This window comes from Portunus trituberculatus, chromosome 4 (genome assembly GCF_017591435.1).
Source record: "Portunus trituberculatus isolate SZX2019 chromosome 4, ASM1759143v1, whole genome shotgun sequence".
Classification (NCBI taxonomy): Eukaryota; Metazoa; Arthropoda; class Malacostraca; order Decapoda; family Portunidae; genus Portunus; species Portunus trituberculatus.
Genome location: NC_059258.1, coordinates 3,565,071 through 3,570,070, shown reverse-complemented (window position 1 = coordinate 3,570,070; position 5,000 = coordinate 3,565,071). Strand labels below are relative to the sequence as shown.

Below are 5,000 nucleotides of genomic sequence, written 5' to 3'. Positions count from 1 at the left end.
CATCAGATTCACTTTACAAATGTTGATTTTTCCTGTTAACTTTTTTTTCACGAATCGTTATTTTATGCCATTTTTTTCTTTTCTTTTCATTTCTTTATTGTGCATTACAGAAACACTTCCAGCTTTCAACATTCTTTTGGTGTTTCAAATTCAACTCAAGCAACTCAATTTTTTTGTTTTGTTCCGCCGATTCTTCGTTCTTTTTTTTCATAAATCAGTTTTTTTTTCATTAATTCATTCAAATCAACAAATTTAAAAAACTTTCCTAAATTTTCCCTGTTCTTTTCATCAACCTTTCATTAAGTACATTTGAAACAATCCTTTTCTTTTCAATTAGCGATTTTCCCCATCATATTCCTTCATTTTTCACTTTGTTCACTGATATCACTCACTTCACCAGGTAAACACACTTGCTCGTCACACTTTTCACCAGCACACAATAAGTCACTAATCACTCGCACGCAACGCATCACTGGCCGTCCATCGTGCCTAACTAAATCTGTCACTCATTCACGTGTTAGTTATTCACTTGGTTCATACACTGATGGTGACACTGATGCTGTTGTTGTTGTTGTTTTCACTGTTGTTTACTTAAATGTATGGTTTGTTTATTGTTTTAAGAAGGCCCCGATGCATTAGGAAAAGGAAGAGGAGGAGGAGGAGGAGGAGGAGGAGGAGGAGGAGGAGGAGGAGGAGGAGGAGGAGGAGGAGGAGGAGGACAAGGAGGAGGACAAGGAGGAGGACGAGGAGGAGGACGAGGAGGAGGACAAAGTAAAGGAAAAATGAGACGCAAAACTCAAAACAAAACCAGAAACAAAACAATTCAAAAGTGTTGTAATAGTTGACTTAGTCTCATCTCATTTTGGTGAGTTGTTGTTCATTGTCTTTCTTCAACACAAAGGTGAAGTGTTTTCTGAAGACTTCCTCATGTTCCTACAATACTTTCCGAACTGTCACTCTTCATATATAGGCCTATCATGGCGCCTATAGAACACACTGTACATAGGCACACTATTTCCATATATTTCAGACATTTTCCACATACAGTTACATTTTTTTTCATAAAGTTAACGTTTCTTGAAAGATTAAGGCATTTTTTCATAAAGTGTAGCGCTGGATGAACTGGTTATAGAGAACACAATACTGGAAGCTCAGTGTGACACCTTAGTAGTAGTAGTAGTAGTAGTAGTAGTAGTAGTAGTAGTAGTAGTAGTAGTAGTAGTAGTAGTAGTAGTAGTAGCAGCAGCAGAACACAGAAAGATATGAAATGAAGCAAAAAATAACCTACTGACTTTTATTAAACATTTTCAAGAACATTTATTAACATTCCCTCATCAACAATTAACGTCTTTAAAGTTCACGTATTCTACTCATTAAACTCTTCCATAATCAGCTAACATTTTCCTTTAGGCTTCTTCACTCTATTACTTTCCCTTTCTTTCATATTCTATTTTAGGTACGTGGGATTCGAATCGTTTTTATTTTATTTTAGGTACGTGGGATTCGAATCTAGTTTATCTATTACAACACCTTACTCTTTTCTGTTATTTTTGAAGCATTCTATAAAGCTTTCCAGTTCACAATAATCTAAGGCAAATAGGTTTAATAGAGATTTGGTACAGTTTTTTTGGGGGGTTTGTTATATAAGCATTATCGGAAAAGGCTACAAAATTCCTTATTGCTTTTATATTTAATTTCTATTGAAGTATTTTATTGTATTTTTTTTAATTGAATACCTATTGAAATTCTTACTAAAAATTTATTGCAGTGTTATTGAAGAGTATTGAGGTCTCATCGAGCGTGAATGTCTATTATTTGAATGCAGTGTTGCCAGATGCGTGGCCATGCAGTGTTGCCATTCAAATCTCTGCACTCAGCTAGGAGTTACTAAAGAAAGTATTGATTTGTTGTGTTAAACGATTCGATTCCTTATAGTCGAGTTATACACTTGATACACATACACACACACACACACTCTCTCTCTCTCTCTCTCTGTGGTGGCAGTGTGCATGAACCAGAACAAATTCCCGTCACACTCACACTCACACTCACACTCACACGCTTATTAAACAACTACTGGACTTGTTACCTTCTGGAGAAATGTATTTGGTGTTATCGACATTGACTAAACATGAACTAAAGCCTTCTATTGTGGCGTTATCAATTCATCTCTTCTTTGCTTCTTATCTCGATTCAAACCACACAAAATGACAACTGATTACAGCCTTATTATTTATCTATTCATTTATTTATTCTTATCAAAGTGAACTACACACGAAGGAATTTATTTATGGCCTATATATATTTTTTTCCAGGATTCCTACAATGAGGTTTTTGCTTTTTGAAATGGAGTTTTAATTATGGCCTATATTTTCTTAGAGTTCCTACAGTGAATTTTTTTTTTTTATTTATATAACGGAATTGAAGTTTGTTTTTTAAATGGCGACAATATTTAATGATCACTTTGGCATATAAGACACACCGCTAATGGTCTGTCACTGTTCGTGTTCTTCAATGTCACTCTGTGTTCTTGTTCTTGTTCCAGTATGTTTTATTCTTGTCAATTCAGATTAACATTCATGAAAAATTCGAAATATTCTGGAATTTTTATGTTATTTAATGATCAATTCAATTTCTCATTTAAGCAAACGAAATATTCTGAAATTCTTAATATCTGGTGAGTAATTCAATTTTGCATGTGACGAACGAAATATTCTGAAAATTCCTTATATCTGGAGATCAATACAATTTTGCATATAGGAAAAACGAAATATTCTGAACTTGTAATAATTTTTGATAAGATTTTAAAGTTTTTGAATTTGTAAAGTTTGAAGTTTAATAAACCTTCAACACAACAATCAAAAGAGATATCAACATATTTCAAATTTTCAAACTTTTTCCTTTCCAAATAACAAACAGCTGGTAATAATAATAATAATAATAATAATAATAATAATAATAATAACAACTCTTACAAATACATCACTCACAAATACATCACTTTCATCATTCCTTCACTACAAAATACAAACAGCACACAATAAATAAAACTACAATAATCTACTACAAAAATACAAAAAAACAATAGAAAAGGCAGTGTTTTGAGGAGAGGGGAGGGGAGGAGAGGGGAGAGGAGAGGGGGGTCAAAATGTGAGGTCAGGTCATACACAGGCGAGCGGGGGGCACAGGTAGTGGTAGTCAGGAGAGGTCAGATTGCTCCTCTCTCTCCCGCCTTCCATTTTCTTTAGTTTTTAGTTTTCTTTGATTTTTCTTCTTAATGTCAAACTCTTATTTTCTATAGACTATTTTCATTTGTTTGTGTTTCTTTTGTTTACACTTTATAGATATTCACACACAAAAAAAATTGACTTATGCTTCGAAATGTTTTGAAATCACTGTTTTATCTTTTCCTTCTTATCAATTTATCTTATCTGGTATTTGTATTTGATGTTTATTCTTTATTGCTTTCCATCAATCTATTCCACTTCCTTTCTTGTATCTTCTCTTACTTTTATCAATCTATCCTTGTTACTTTAATCTCAACTTAATCTCCTTTTCTCTACAAATTCATTTCATCTATTTTAATCACACGTTCATTTATCACTGCCAAAAAAATCTCGCTTTCCATAACACACAATGCCCCTTTGATTGAAATAGTCTGTTATTCCATTCTATTTTATCATTATTTTGTTGTCCACTAATTTCCAGCCTCAAGTGATGTCTTAGAGTAAGGTGTCCATTTGTCAACTACTCATCTGTCTTTCAAATCACCCTGCAATGAATAAATTAATCCCTTCAGTACTGGAACGTGATTTTTTGGTGCGATTAGACGATTTTATTGACATCAGGAAGGTTTTGTAGGTCAGAAGATTAATGGCCAAAGTCTTCACTATTCTAGTCTCCCCATAAGTTTCTGAAGCTGTATAAAATCAAATAGTCACCAGAATGAATATGGAAATGCGAGTTCTGGGTACAATTAGACCATTTTATTGACACTAGGAAGGGTCTATGGAGGTCAGATGATTAATGGCTAAAGTCTTTACCATTTCAATACGCCCCCCATAAATTTCTGAAGCTGTATAAAATCACCAAATAGTCACCAGAATGAATATGGAAATGCGAGTTTTGGGTACAATTAAACCATCTTATTGACACTAGGAATGGTCTATGGAGGTCAGAAGATTAATGGCCAGAGTCTTTACTATTTCTGAAGCTGTATAAAATCACCAAATAGTCACCAGAATGAATACGAAAACGTGTCTTGGTACTGAAAAGATTAAAAGTAACAAAACAATCTCGTGTATCAATGCAAGGTGTGTTTGGGGGACACGTTCACTGTTTCACTCTAGGTATCAATGTTTCCTGATACGATACTTCACATGTGACTCCAATTTTCTTTTCTTTCCCAGTCAGAGTTCCTGCAATGGAGAGCACAAAGGTTAATGCAGTGAGAGGCGCGACACTTACACCAGAGGCAACCTGTACCACTGTCTTGTACCCACGCAACACTCAACGCTGGAAAGAAAGATATTGTGACATTTAAAGACAGTACGGTGGTGGTGGTGGTGGTGGTGGTGGTGGTAATGATGATGGTGGTAGTGGTGGTAGTGGTGGTGGGGAAACAAATATAAAAAGTAAACAAAAATAAAAATACGTACCGTAAACAAATAATAAGGAAATAAAAGCAAACATAAAATGAAAAAAACGTAAACAAAAACTCCACAAGACGTACTGTAAACAAAGAATAAAAGTAAACAAAAACTCAACAAAAACAAACTGTAAATAAATGACTAAAAAAAAGTAATGGCAAACAAAACCTCAACAAAGACAAACAATACACATTTCACAATAGATCCGTGTTTACGTTCAAAGTAAAAAAAAAAAGACGTACTGCAAACAAAGAAATAAGAGAGGTACTGCAAACAAACAAAAAGCGAGGTACTGTAAACAAAGAAAGAGAGAGGTACTGTAAACAAAGAAACAAGAGAGGTACTGTAAAC

At 34.1% G+C, this 5,000-nt stretch overlaps 1 protein-coding gene and 1 long non-coding RNA gene across 2 annotated transcripts in view; one reads left to right on the top strand and one right to left on the bottom strand.

The window, feature by feature from the left end:
* Window positions 1–5,000, top strand: part of LOC123512939 (patched-related protein 9-like) — a 20,219-nt gene that overhangs the window by 3,176 nt on the left and 12,043 nt on the right. The gene's annotated exons all lie outside the window — the stretch shown is intronic.
* Window positions 3,418–5,000, bottom strand: part of LOC123512981 — a 6,871-nt gene continuing 5,288 nt past the window's right edge. The window contains exons 2-3 of the long non-coding RNA XR_006677225.1: window positions 4,380–4,418; window positions 3,418–3,772 (exon numbers count right to left, since the gene is read on the bottom strand). This is a non-coding gene — a long non-coding RNA (uncharacterized LOC123512981). The remainder of the gene's footprint in view (window positions 3,773–4,379; window positions 4,419–5,000) is intronic.